Below are 15,468 nucleotides of genomic sequence, written 5' to 3'. Positions count from 1 at the left end.
CCTAAATCTGCATGTGTAACAGTATCTTCTAAATCAAAGGAATACACAAAGCAAGAATATGTTAGCTATATGAAGTAGCTAAGAGAGGACATTCAATGTATATGAAGATTATAGGGTCCCCTAGGAACACTTGTCAACACTTTGGTTTCTACTCTGTCACAATAACTCCTCCCTGGCATTTTCATTTGTAATGTCAAAACACTGCATTTAAAGTATCCTATATTATATTCTAACTATAGAATTAGAATAATCATTCTATTCACAATTCAAACCGCAATTTTAACATATTGTGTAGCCCTACGTGGCAGTGTGGAAATGGTTGAGAATTCTGAAAATGTATTTTGGTTTGAAGTTGCATTGAACAGTATAAAACAATCAGAATGGAGAAAAACAAATTGAAATCACTTAGAATGTATGTGTTGCCACCCTAGGGTCACGCACTACTCATAAAGCAAATGTACAACTTTTATCATTCAAAAACATAAAATACTGTCAAAAATGTTTACACCATAATATAATCATTTGGCCATATCGCACAGCTCTACTTAGCATCTTAGCTAACCCTAACCTTAATCCTTTTAGCTTACCCTTTAACCTAACTCCTAAACTTAGCCTAGCTAATTTTAGCCAGCTAGATAACGCTAGCCACCTACCTAGAAGTCGTAAAATACATAAGTTTAGTAAATTCATAACATATTGAACGTTTTTTGCAAATTCTGAACATTAATTCGTAACATATATGAAATGGGTGATGGGCATACACAAATTAATACATACTATACGAGTGTCTCGGATTTATGTACAGAATAATACGAAATGCTCTGAGACTAGGTTGGCTAATCGAGTCTCAATAGATAGCCGTGAAGCTAGCTACCAAAGGAGACTGAGGTACGAAAGGAATTTCTACGCAGTTAAAAACCTTTTGGTCAATACTGAACCTTTCCACAGGGTCTGAAAACATACGCTTGGCAGTGATATCCTTCAGGGTTCGCTTTTGAGCAGTTAAGCAGGAAGTCAGGGATCCAGTCGTGCTGAGGATAGTTGGAGAGTAATGCTCTTCGAGAGGGGGAAAAAGCGAGTGACCAGGCGCAGGGTGGGTGGCTCCTTTTTATAAGGAGGTGAAGGGCTCACCTCATTCTCAACTTTACTTACCTGTCTCCGACAGATGCTTTTGATAGTTCCATCCGAGAGTATTGGTGATCCTGGCAAATCCCCCTAGTGATACATCAACACAAGTATTTAAAAGAGAACTATTGAACGGTTTGGGACAGAGACGCATATTTCTACATTGTAATGGACACTGTGCAACCTTTGGTAGGCTGTTGGAAGGCTTTTTGGCTGCGGTACAGCAAAGCCAATTCAGCCTATGCTCAGGGTTCTCACAGGCTAAGTTAAATGATAGGCTACAATGACTTTGCTCATGATGCATACCACAAAAAACACGGATACAAATATAACAACAGCACAACAAAATAGATATGTTCCTTGAATTTTCTATCGCAGGTGCTTTAATCATACATTACTTGACTGAAAAGTATGTGGACACCTGCTCGTCGATCATCTCATTCCAAAATCATAGGCATTAATATGGAGTTGGTCCCCCCCTTGCTGCTATAACAGCCTCCACTCTTCTGGGAAGGCTTTCCACTACGTGTTGGAACATTTCTGCTAGGACTTACTTCCATTCAGCCACAAGAGCATTAGTGAGGTCAGGCACTGATGTTGGGTGATTAGGCCTGACTCGCAGTCGGTGTTCCAATTCATCCCAAAGGTGCTCGATGGGGTTGAGGTCAGGGCTCTGTGCAGGCCAGTCAAGTTCTTCAACACCGATCTCAACATACCTTTTCTGTATGGACCTCACTTTGTGCACGGGGGCATTGTCATGCTGAAATAGGAAAGTGCCTTCCCCAAAACTGTTGCCACAAAGTTGGAAGCACAGCATCGTCTAGAATGTCATCGTATGCTGTAGTGTTAAGATTTCCTTTCACTGGAACTAAGGGGCCTAGACTGAATAATGAAAAACAGCCCCAGATTATTATTCCTCCTCCACCAAATTTTACAGTTGGCACTATGCATTGGGGCAGGTAGCGTTCTCCTGGCCTCCGACAAATCCAGATTTGACCGTCGGACTGCCCGATGGTGAAGCGTGATTTATCACGCCAAAGAATGTGTTTCCACTGCTCCAGAATCCAATGGTAGTGAGTTTTACACCACTCCAGCCGATGCTTGGCATTGCACATGGTGATCTTTGGCTTGTGTGCGCCTGCTCGACCATGGAAACACATTTCATGAAGCTCCCGACAAACAGTTATTGTGTTGACATTGCTTCCACAGGCAGTTTGGAATTCAGTAGTGATTGTTGCAATAGAACAGGCAATTTTTATGTGCTACGCTCTTCAGCACTCAGCAGTCCCATTCTATGAGCTTGTGTGGCCTACCACTAAGTGGCTGAGACGTTCTTGCTCCTAGACGTTTCCACCTGCTTCTAGACGGGGCAGCTCTAGCATGGCAGAAATTTAATGATCTGACATGTTGGAAAGGTGGCATTCTGTGATTGTGCCATGTTGAAAGCCAATGTTTGTCTATGGAGATTGCATGGCTGTGCGCCATTTTATACACACGTCAGCAACGTGTGTGGCTGGAATAGCCGAATCCGTTAATTTGAAGGGGTGTCCACATACTTTTGTATATATAGTGTAATGTGACTAAAACTATTGACTTAAATTGTTGTGCATCATCATGGGTAAGCCCTGGGAATATTTCAGATGAAAAATGTGGATCTTTGTGTTTGTGGATGTTTGGGTTTCCATCGCATTTTCAACTCTACCAATGATTTTGCCATCAAAATCATTGTTGTGATTTAAATAGCAAACATGCGTAATCTGGTTTTGGCGCATGCTCCCTAGACGAGTCCGCTGATAAAGTGGACAGGGGGTTATGAGATCGGGAGAAGAGCAAGATTATCATTTTATTTGATAATTGACAGCCAAGCACCAATCATGACATCAGCTTTCAAATAATAGCCTACCCTCGATATTTAGCCTTTTGGCTTAACACCCTAAACCCTCTTCATGTTGACTGCTAGGTTGGTGATGATGAGGGAGTTTGGGTTAAGGACACAGATGGATTAGACGTCCTGTTATGGTTTGAAATGCAAATGCATAGAAATCATCGACATTGTTCAAGCATCTCCCATAGAGGCATCTTCAAAGGAAGTCCAGGCGAGCTCACAGCAGAGGGCCCTTAGGTAATTGGTTCAGGGGGATCTTGTTTAGAAAATTATAATTCATCATATTTCTGTTCGTTCCCAGCAGCTACTGTACCACTGTATGATTTAGTGTAACCGCATCATACATTTAATTTCATTGGGCTCTCTATCTGGCAGTTGTCCAGTTCTCATTGGGCTCTCTGTCTGGCAGTTGTCCGGTTCTCATTGGGCTCTCTGTCTGGCAGTTGTCCGGTTGTCATTGGGCTCTCTGTCTGGCAGTTGTCCGGTTGTCATTGGGCTCTCTGTCTGGCAGTTGTCCGGTTGTCATTGGGCTCTCTGTCTGGCAGTTGTCCGGTTCTCATTGGGCTCTCTGTCTGGCAGTTGTCCGGTTCTCATTGGGCTCTCTGTCTGGCAGTTGTCCGGTTCTCATTGGGCTCTCTGTCTGGCAGTTGTCCGGTTCTCATTGGGCTCTCTGTCTGGCAGTTGTCCGGTTCTCATTGGGGTCTCTATCTGGCAGTTGTCCGGTTCTTATTGGGCTGTCTGTCTGGCAGTTGTCCGGTTCTCATTGGGCTCTTTTTGGGGAAAGGCAACAAACAATTGTATTGTTTAAAAATATTTTTAAATAATAAATTAGAAAAGAGTAAAACCATATGCATTCTATCTCCAAGACGGTTGGGACACATGGCATTAATGGACTAGCTTGACTGTCTTTCTAGCGTCTTCTAGTCATGCACTCTCGTGTAGGTTCGTTGAGAGGGGTTGTCATGGTTACCTGTTTCATGCAGAGGTGAAAGAAAAGCCCACCCCCACATTTAAATGAGAGCTACTGATTGGCTGAGTGGCTGGTTACAGACCCCCCTCCTGATTCTACAATGTTACTAAAGGGAAAGGGGAATACCTAGTCAGTTGTACAACTGAATGCATTCAACTGAAATGTGTCTTCCGCATTTAACCCAACCTCTCTGAATCAGAGCTGCCTTAATCAACATCCACGTCTTCGGCGCCTGGAGAGAGGGCAGTCCTGCGTTATTGGCCTGACCAGCTGTCACTCAAATACAGATGCCAATCACGTACAAAGAAACTGGACTAAGGGAGGGTTAGGGGGCCCTCAAGCAAATTGTGTGCTGTGTGCTCTTAGGTAAGGTTTTATTGCCTTGACTCTCACTGTGTGTGGTTTGCCTGTGGTGTGTTTCTCTGTCATCAAGACGGATGTCACTGAGAAATGGAAGGTGAATTGTAGCCTACATAATGTGCGTCAGCTTCTCTTTACACAGCTTGAGTAGGGTGAAATGGTGATCTTTTCTGTGATGTCTTTTTTGGGCTAGACTGTTAGGTCAATGGCCTTTTTGATAGTGTACTGTACAGTTGGTACATACACCGAGTCGTACCGTTAGTTTTTTATTCATGAACTCAACAATTTGCTCAGTATATTGGCGAGCCTAGGTGCCTGTTCATATGAACTTGTACTGTGAGTGTATTTGTACTTGTGTGATTGTTTGCTCTTGGGCATGCGTGTGTTTGTTTTGTATATATGTGTCCTTCTTCAAACATTGGAGTTAACTGATAGCTGTGTATACATAGGGGCCATAGAGCTAGATGAGGATATCAGTGTTCCTGACAGATAGACATGGTCTGTGTCCCAAATTGCACCCTATTCTCCATATAGTGCACTGTTTTGAAGCAAGGCCCATGGGGTTCTGTAGGGAGTAGGGTGACATTGGTGACGCAGGCCTGATTCTGTTCTTGGTCATTGTTGTTGGGAAGCACAAGGCTAATCCATTCTGCACATGTGTATATTCTCCACACGTAGAGAACAGGCGAATGGTGCTTGTTTAATAAAGTTATGTCAAAGCTGAATCTCAATGTCTGCAAGATCACATAATGACAATATTCTACATAACAGAAGCGAATATAATAGCATAGTATAACGTTACTGTAAGACGAAAAACACCAGCGCCACCATATTTTTCTCTCATGTGTCCAAAACTCAACAGAGTGTGCCACTAGGCACAATACACATGTAGGCTACGCTGGTTTGTTAAAGCTCAGACACACCGGTAGGATTGTCAAATGTTTGCCTACCGACAGTACTTTGCCTGCCGACAGTACTCAACTGTTTGCCTGACGACAGGACCTCTGACTGCCGGTACTCTGTTCAATCTCTTTTGTGTTCACACAGCAAAAATCTTGGAAGTCATCCGCCTTGTTAAAGTACTCCAAACCAGAAGGTGGCAATAGCATTGTTTGGCCAAGCATATCTGTGCATTTTGCTTATGATCTAGATTTTAATCTATCTGCACTAGTGTTGCTATTGTGCAGAAAGCCCTTGTTGATACTAGCCAGATAGCCACCACTAGATAACTACCTAGCAAGATGACAAAGAAACAATTTAATTCACTCTCCAATCCCATACTGCCAGTTCATAGCCAAATGTTTAGCTAGCTAACTAAAGTTAGCATATTCGCTAGCTAGCACATAAATGTGATTTAATTCTACTGAACAAAGATATAAATGCAACATCCAACAATTCCATCGATTTTTATTAAGTTCATATAAGGAAATTAGTCACTTTAAATATTCATTAGGCCGTAATCTATGGATATCACATGACTGGGCAGGGGCGCAGTCAGTGGCTGGGCCTGGGAGAGCATAGGCCCACCCAGATTTGTTTTTCCCCACAAAAAGGCTTTATTACAGGCAGAAGTACTCCTCAGTTTCATCAGATGTCTGAGTGGCTGGTCAGACAATCCTGCAGGAGAAGAAGCCAGATGTGGCGGTCCTGGGCTGGCGTGATTACACGTAGTCTGCGATTGTGAGGCCGGTTGGACGTAGTGACAAATTCTCTAAAGCGACTTTGGAGGTGGCATTGTGTTGTGTGACAAGACGGCACATTTTAGTGGCGCCTTTTATTGTCCCCAGCACAAGTTGCACCTGTGTAATGATGATGCTGTTTAACCTCTCTATGGGGTGTGGGTAACGTCCCACCTGGCCAACATCCAGTGAAATTGCAGAGTGACAAATTCAAAAACAGGAATACTCATTATAAAAATGCATAAAACATACGAGTGTTATACATCGGTTTAGAGATACATTTATTGTTAATCCAACCATGGTGTCAGGAGTTACACAAGTCGGAAATGGCGATAAAATTAATCACTCCCATTTACTCAATAAATGTTTGTTTTGTTCGATAAAGTCCCTCTTTATATCCAAAAACCTCTTTTGTTTGCGCATTTTTTTCAGTAATCCATGGGCTCAAAGGCAGTCACAACAGGCAGATGAAAAATCCGAAAAGTATCAGTAAAGTTCGTAGAAACATGTCAAACAATGTTTATAATCAATCCTCAGGTTGTTTTTAGTTATAATAATCAATAATATTTCAACCGGACAAAAGCTTCATTAATATAAAAGGAAAACGAGAAAGGCGCGCTCTCGGTCGTGGGCATGAAAAACTTCTGGTCCACTCATTCAGAGTGGTCTTACTCCCTCATTTCTCAGAATACAAGCCTGAAACAATTTCTAAAGACTGTTGACATCTAGTGGAAGCCATAGGAAGCACAATTTGAGTCCTAAATCAATGGAATCTGAAAAGGCAGTCAATGGAAAACTACAAACACAGAAAAATCCCAACTCCTGGTTGGATTTTTCTCAGGTTTTTGCCTGCCATTTCAGTTCTGTTATACTCAGATATTATTTTAACAGTTTTAGAAACTTTGAAGTGTTTTCAAGGATAATTTTGCTCCTGTAGGTATCAACATTTTCTAAAACATTTTTGGGGATGAAACATTTCATTTGTCCCATAGAAATAACAGATTTGTACATGGAAAAACGGTCAAACATTTTATCAAAAGGAAGAATGTTTTGAAGTGACTGTCCTATATCTGAGAGAGATAAGGAAGCTAATAATTTTTACCATGGAATTAGTACCAGTCAAAAGTTTGGACACACCTACTCAGTCCAGGGTTTTTCTTCATTTGACTTTTTTCTACATTGTAGAATAATAGCGAAGACATCAAACTATGAAATAACACATATGTCATCATGTAGTAACCCAAAAAGTGTTAAACAAATCAATGTATTTTTGTATTTGAGATTCTTTGAAGTAGCCACCTTTTGCCTTGATGACAGCTTTGCACACAGCTTTGCATTCTCTCATCCAGCTTCATGAGGTAGTCACCTGGAATGCATTTTAATTAACAGGTGTGCCTTGATAAAAGTTAACTTGTGAAATTTCTTTACTTCTTAATGCGTTTGAGCCAATCAGTTGTGTTGTGACAAGGTAGGAGTGGTACACAGAAAAAAGCCAAGTCCGCATAATGGCAAGAACAGCTCAAATAAGCAAATAAGCAAAGAGAAATGACAGTCCATCATTACTTTAAGACATGAAGGTCAGTCAATGCGGAAAATCTCAAGAACTTTCTTCAAGTGCAGTCTCAAAAACCATCAATCACTATGATGAAACTGGCTCTCCTGAGGACCGCCACAGGGAAGGAAGAGTTACCTCTGCTGCAGAGGCTAAGTTCATTAGAGTTACCAGCCTCAGAAATTGCAGCCCAAATAAATGCTTCACAGAGTTCAAGTAACATACACATCTCAACATCAACTGCTCAGGGGAGACTGCGTGAATCCAAATAAAATCTTATCAAATCAAACTTTACTTGTCACATTCGCTTAATACAAGTGTAGACCTTACCGTAAAATGCTTACTTACAAGCTCTTAACCAACAAACAGTGCAGTTCAAGGAAGAGTTAAGAAAATATTTACTAAATTTTTAAAAAAGTAACACAATAACATAACAATAATGAGGCTATATACAGGGGGTACCGAGTCAGTGTGCGAGGGTACAGGTTAGAGGTAATTTGTACATGTAGGTAGGGGTGAAGTGACTATGCATAGATAATAATAGTAAAAGCAAAGTCAATGTAATAGTCCGGTGGCCATTTGATTAATTGTTCAGCAGTCTTATGGCTTGGGGGTAGAAGCTGTTAAGGAGCCTTTTGGTCCTAGACTTGGCGCTCTGGTACTGTTTGCCGTGCGGAAGCAGAGAAAACAGTATGACTAGGGTGACTGGAGTCTCTGACAATTTTATGGGCTTTTCTCTGACACCGCCTATTATATAGGTCCTGGATTGCAGCAAGCTTGGCCCCAGTGATGTGCTGGGCCATACGCATTACCCTCTAGTGCCTTACGGTCAGATGCCGAGTAGTTGCTATACCAGGCGGTGATGCAACTGGTCAGGATGCTCTCGATGGTGCAGCTGTAGAACTTTCTGAAGATCTGGGGACCCATGCCAAATCTTTTCAGTATCCTGAGGGGGAAAAGGTTTTATTGTGCCCGCTTCACGACTGTCTTGGTGTTTTTGGACCATGAAGGATCGATGGTGATGTGGACACCAAGGAACTCTAGATCCGCTCCACTACAGCCCTGTTGATTTTAATGGGGGCCTGTTCAGCCCGCTTTTTCCTGTAATCCACGATCAGCTCCTTTGTCTTGCTCGCATTGAGGGAGAGGTTGTTGTCCTCGCACCACACTGCCAGTTCTCTGACCTCCTCCCTATAGGTAGGATAATTGTAATCATAGGTCATCAGTATTTTCCAATGCTTGCATGTTAGCAAGTACAATTGTTGGCAGTGGGAGTTTACTCGCTTGGCTACGGAGTCTCAAAAGGCAGTGCGATCCGCGTCCTCTTTTCCTCTGTCTTTTCTTAACGCAAATTACGGTGATCTGGGCCTGTTCCCCGGAGAGCAGTATATCTTCTTCCAGTCCGTGGTGAGTAATCCCAGTTCTGATGTCCAGAAGTTATTTTTGGTCATATCAGACGGTAGCAGCAACATTATGTACCAAATAAGTTAAAAAACAAGTTACAAACAACGCAAGAAAATTAACTAAATAGCACAATTGGTTACGGGCATGTAAATTGTCAGCCATCCTCTTCGGCGCCAGCTTAAAAACAACTTTTATAGTCGATTTGCTGCAAAGAAACCATTACTAAACAACAGCAATAAGAAGAAGACTTGCTTGGGCCAAGAAACATTAGCAATGGACATTAGACCGGTGGAAATCTGTCCTTTTATTCTGATGAGCCCAAATTTGAGATTTTTGGTTCCAACTGCTGTGTCTTTGTGAGACTCAGTTGGTGAACTGATCATCTACACATGTGTGGTTCCCACCGTGAAGCATGGAGGAGATGGTGTGAGGGTGTTTTAATGGTGACACTCTCTGTGATTTATTTAGAATTCAAGGCACACTTAACCAGTATGGTTACCACAGCATTCTGCAGCTATACGCCCTCCCATCTGGTTTGCACTTAGTCCCACTATCATTTATTTTTCAACAGGACTATGACCCAACACACCTACAGGCTGTGTAAGGGCTATTTGACCAAGAAAGAGAGTGATGGAGTGCTGCATCAGATGACCTGGGATCCACAATCACCCAACCTCAACCCAGTTGATTTGGTTTGGGATGGGTTGGACCACAGAGTGAAGGAAAAGCAGCCAACAAGTGGTCAGCATATGTGGGAAATCCTTCAACCATTCCAGGCGGAGCTGGTTGAGAGAATGCCAAGAGTGTGCAAAGCTGTCATCAAGGAAAAGGGGGGCTACTTTGAAGAATCTCAAATATAAAATATATTTTGATTTGTTTCATACTTTTTTGGTTACTACATGATCCCATGTGTTATTTCATAGTTTTGATGTCTTCAGTATTATTCTACAATGTAGTTAAAGGTATTTAAAAAAAACTTTTTTTTAAATAAAATTGAATGAGTAGGTACTGTATATATACTGTATATCCTTGAATGAGTTGGTACTGTATATAATTTTTGTAATTTAATGAAATAAAGTAAATATTAATGGCCAGCTCGTGAGGCACCTTGATGATGTGAGGCCTGAGGAAATGGCCTTTTCGGTCTAATGGTAAGTCCACCAGTGCATGCGAGTTTGTGCACTCTAATTGTTTCAAAGTCAAGTTGTTGGCCACTGATGAGCATTGCAATTATACAAGGTGAATTGCTAAGTTCGTTTGTACCAGTTCGGCTCGCAGCAGGTACTGCTTTTGTTCTAACGAGAGGGAATGGTCTCCCACTGTGAGTACCTCAGATTATCAGCAGTGAGATTCTCATTGTTTCATGCTTTAACAGCGTCTACTTCAGAATTTGCTCTCAGTACATAATTCAAAACGACACACTGTAGGCTACTTCAAAACAACAATGTATAACTCAAGATCTAAATGCTGTGATGAAATGGTTGGTATGCAGATGCTGCATGGATGTTTTCACTGGTAAAACTTCAAATTATATTATTCACTATTGAATGCTGTGGTGTTTTTGTCTTACGGTAACAATATACTATGCTATTATATTTTGGTTCTGTACTGTAGAATACTATCATTATGTGATCTTGCAGACATTGATTCAGCTTTGACCTAAATTCATTACGCGATCACCATTCGCCTGAGTAGCCTTTTCTCTACGCGTAAGGGAGAGAATATAAACCTGCGCAGAACGTCATCCGCAGATGCGTTTAGGGATCCTGTAGGTTCTTTTAGTCAGGCTGATTTAAAGATTCAGAAGATGTCGGATCTGCAGCTGCTGCCTTTTTCCTAAAGGCCAACTGTTGCGCGTGAACTGGCGCATGCATGTTCTGTGGTATATTTTGTATTTACACAACATTTCTGCGAGCGTGTCCTGCTTCCATGATCATTCTGATCAGAACAGCGGTCACCCGGGTGTCCTATCCTTACTAGAGGTCACAACTACTGGTCTGCAATGACATTTTGTTGTCTTGATTATTAAGCCAGTTGACATTTTCTGTAGACATGGTGCAACCAGTGGTGGGCCAGCTAGATCTTAATTGCCCTTTTACTGATGAAATAATGAAACTTTGAGTGAAGAGCTGGTAATATGTTGCAGTGTCAATTATAATGCAACTCAACTGAGCCAAGACCCAAAACAAATCATTGCATCTAGTCCTATTCATCACACGTGGACGTTTCATTTCCTCTGTGTTATGAGGTCAGACAGACTTGAACCTACATCCGCTTCTGCAACAACATCATCCTACTGATTCAATCTTTCACGGGGCTGTACACACTGGAGGACAGCTGTATCTTCACCGGTACACAAGGTGTAAGGCACCCCCCCACACACATGTACATAGGCCTACTGTTCGCCACTCTCTCTCCATCCGGTAACTTCCTCTCCCATAGAGTGTAGCCTGTTTTAGGTCGGTGAGGCTTTGACTGCTCCATAATGCTACCCTCTCAGGAGGAGAAGGAAGCCACTCCAGAGGGTGGAATAGCTACAGCTGGTGCTGCAGTGTAGTAGTAGGATGGACTGGCCGTGTGTGTGTGGTTAATAGAAGAGCGCGAGGCATGTCTGAGTGGTGTCTTTGTCCCAGCCTCTCTCTCTCTACAACTGGCTCCTTGAGAAGGGACACCCAGCTACCCTCTGGTCTAGACGGGCATCCAACCACCCTGTTATCTACCGCCACTGACAACTACACCAGTGTTTCCCCTACCATAAATGACGTGGATAAAGACGCCTGGCCTAGTTCTGTTGCCCATCTGCCTAAAACCAATTTGAAACCAGTGTTTACATCATTCACCTTACCAGCATTGTGTTTCCACATCTTTTTTCTTGCCAGTACATGATGTACGGTACATTCTGGCGTACTACTACAGTATCCACATTCCACCATCCAGGCCAAAAACTCCCACAGATCACATCACTGGCCACCTCATTATGGGATGATCTGGTTTTAAGGATTTGCCTCTTCAGTCAGTGTAGCGGGGCTTTAGCCTAGGCTGATCCCATGTGTGGTGAATCCCATGTTAGTCATGTGTATGATGGCTAGCCCACCTAGCAGTGAACATTGTGACATTGCCGTAACACTGACACCACTGTGCTGATCTCCCTTGTCGTGTTGCATGAAAGAGTGTGTGTAAAAACCCTTTATCATGAGATCCTCAATACGGGGTCATTCCATATGATTTCAATCCCTTTCTGACTGCACCCCTTTTGATTTGAACGAAACCTTCTATACGTGTTTGCCCATGGTAGAAGCAATGTTCCCTCTAAGCTCCGGGCAGCTCCCCAGGGACTGCCGGCAGAGAAGCATGAGATTGAACTTCACTCAACTTTCTAGAGTTTTCCCCTGTTAGTTAACGCGATCAACGTTTCCCTTTACTGTGGGAATTGTGATCGAATCAATGCAATATTAGCCACTTTAAATGCGACATACCGAAACACAATGAACTAGGCAAGAGATTTTGTTGTAGGCAGAGCACATCGTAGTAGGATTCTATTGCATTGACGGGCACAACTCAGGCCCGTACTCTACACAGACCAGTTCGCAATAACCGATCAGAGCTGCAGTAGGCTTATATGCAAATAGGCTATTGCTATATATGGATTTGTACCATTCACTTTGAACTAGACTGTTTTACAGCATGAGCGGTCGCAATTATTCTGCTTTTGTTTTGAGATCAAAGCGAGAGCTGCATGTAGCCACGTGTGCACATTTGTTCATATTCTTTGCTAGTTAATGAGTTATTAGCCCAGTTACAGCTAATTTGTATTCAGCAATGTAGGAGTGATTGCTCCCCACAAGAGCACAAAACGTGTGCATTTCTAGCCATCTTTAAAAAGCGAGTCAGGTGAAGAGCTTTTTTTTTTGTCTTAAAGGGGCGGTGTTGTATTTTGAGACCGGCTTGAATAAGCTAAGTAGCCAATCGGTAGAGGGTAGCATCATTTGTCTGATTCTCTGTAATAATAGTGTGGGAATAATAATGAATTTTATTTTGTCAAGTGGTTTCTTGCATCAAACAACACAGCAAAATGTTCAGTCACCTCCTTGTCTGAAAGACAAATGGATAAATCGGTTGATGTCAAGCCGTGCATGTTTTTTTCAAAGTCTCATAGAATGTCGGCCTGCATTGGCTGCTACTGTGAGCTGAATGATAGAACATCTATTTCCATGTTAAATTGTTATCTGATGCATTTTCTCCATTGTTTTTAGCCACAGTAGCCTACTTGGCCACTGTTAAAACAGTCAATTAAAGTGGGTACAGCCTCAGTGTTCACAGTAAACGCAAACCAGAAATTTCACATGTTTCAAGTTTGCGCTCAACAGACCTGAAATTTGCTCAGTGACGAAAAATATTAGAGGGAACATTGGGTACAAGTGGTCAGAAAGTTACTTTTTTAGAGTCCCAAAACATTCAGGAGAGAGTGCATTTTGAATGCGCCACCCTACCACGAGCCTTCTATGTCTTCATCACTGAAAAAGATGAATGGTTGAGTTTGATATCATTCGAAAGCTTAAAAACACGGTTGTCAAACTGTTTTATGATTCATAAATAAAAAATGATTTTAAGATTAAATGTACATTTTCTACAAATGCATAAATGCTCCCCCCCAAAACAATCTTAATGTTCATTTACAGTACCAGTCAAAAGGTTTGACATCTACTTATTCAAGGGTTTTTCTTTATTTTACTATTTTCTACATTGTAGAATAATAGTGAAGACATCAAAACTATGAAATAACACATGGAATCATGTACTAACCAAAAAAGTGTGAAACAAACAAAATATATTTTAGCTTCTTCAAAGTAGCCACCCCTTTGCCTTGATGACTGCTTTGCACACTCTTGGTATTCTCTCAGCCAGCTTCATGGGGTAGTCACTTGGAATGCTTTTCCAACCGTCTTGAAGGAGTTCCCACATATGCTGAGCACTTGTTGGCTGCTTTTCCTTCACTCTGCGGTCCAACTCATGCCATACAATCTCAATTGGGTTGAGGTTGGGTGATTGTGGAGGCCAGGTCATCTGATGCAGCACTCCATCACTCTCCTTCTTGGTCAAAAAGCCTTTACACAGCCTGGAGGTGTGTTTTGGGTCTTAGTCCTGTTGAAAAACAAATGATAGTCCCAATAAGGGCAAACTAGATGGAATGGCGTATCGCTGAAGAATGCTGTGGTAGCCATGGTGGTTAGGTGTGCCTTGAATTATAAATAAATTACAGACAGCGTCACCAGCAAAGCACCCCCACACCATCACTCCTCCATGCTTCACGGTGGGAACCACACATGCAAAGATCATCGGTTCACCTACCCTGCGTCTCACGAAGATGGTTGGAACCAAAATCCTCACATTTGGACTCATCAGACCAAAGGACAGATTTCCACCAGTCTAATGTCCATTGCTCGTGTTTCTTGGCCCAAGCATGTCGTCTTCTTATTGGTGTCCTTCAGTAGTGGTTTCTTTACAGCAATTTGACCATGAAGGCCTGACTCACGCAGTCTCCTCTGAACAGTTGATATTGAGATGTGTCTGTTACTTGAACTCTGAATCATTTATTTGGGCTGCAATCTGAGGTGCAGTTATTTGCCGATTTCTGAGGCTGATAACTCTAATGAACGTATCTATCCTCTGCGGCAGAGGTAACTCTGGGTCTTCCTTTCATGATAACCAGTTTCATCATTGCGCTTTATGGTTTTTGCGACTGCACTTGAAGAAACTTTCAACGTTCTTGTCATTTTCCGGATTGACTCACCTTAAAGTAATGATGGACTGTCTTTCTCTTTGCTTATTTGAGCTGTTCTTGTCATAATATGGACTTGGTCTTTTACCAAATAAGGCTTCTTCTGTATACCACCAATACCTTGTCACATCAACTGATTGGCTCAAACGCATTAAGAAGGAAAGAAATTCCACAAATGAACTTACGAAAGCACACCTGTTAATTGAAATGCATTCCAGGTGACTACCTCATGAAGCTGGTTGAGAGAATGCCAAGAGTGAGCAAAGCTGTCATCAAGGCAAAGGGTGGCTACTTTGAAGAATCTCAAATATTTTGGTTACTACATGATTCCATGATTACTACATTATATCATAGTTTTGATGTCTTCACTATTATTCTACAATGTGGAAAATATTCAAAATAAAGAAAACACTTGAATGAGTAGGTGTGTCTAAACTTTTGACTTGTACTGTATGTAGGCTTAAACCCTATTTTACCTCCTCTGAGGTGTTGTTATGCTCGTCATTGGTTGAGACACAGCAAACTCTTGAAAACAAGGTGGGTGTCATGTTTTGACTGATAAATGTACTAAAATGTGAATAAAGCTACAATATCAACTTTAAAATGTTACCACACAGATGGTTGGAGGTCCACACATGAGTGAGAATAGTAACTTGAGTGAGAATATCCATTGTTATAAGTTAAACTGTCAATCTTCCATAGGAAATCTAATGA

At 41.9% G+C, this 15,468-nt stretch overlaps 1 protein-coding gene across 4 annotated transcripts in view; it reads left to right on the top strand.

Moving 5' to 3' along the window:
* LOC112252646 (suppressor of tumorigenicity 7 protein homolog) overlaps positions 1–15,468 on the top strand; it is a 79,631-nt gene that overhangs the window by 49,729 nt on the left and 14,434 nt on the right. The gene's annotated exons all lie outside the window — the stretch shown is intronic.

Source organism: Oncorhynchus tshawytscha, linkage group LG06, assembly GCF_018296145.1.
Source record: "Oncorhynchus tshawytscha isolate Ot180627B linkage group LG06, Otsh_v2.0, whole genome shotgun sequence".
NCBI lineage: Eukaryota > Metazoa > Chordata > Actinopteri > Salmoniformes > Salmonidae > Oncorhynchus > Oncorhynchus tshawytscha.
Note: the sequence above shows the minus strand (reverse complement) of the source record. Positions and strands in the feature narration are given on the sequence as shown.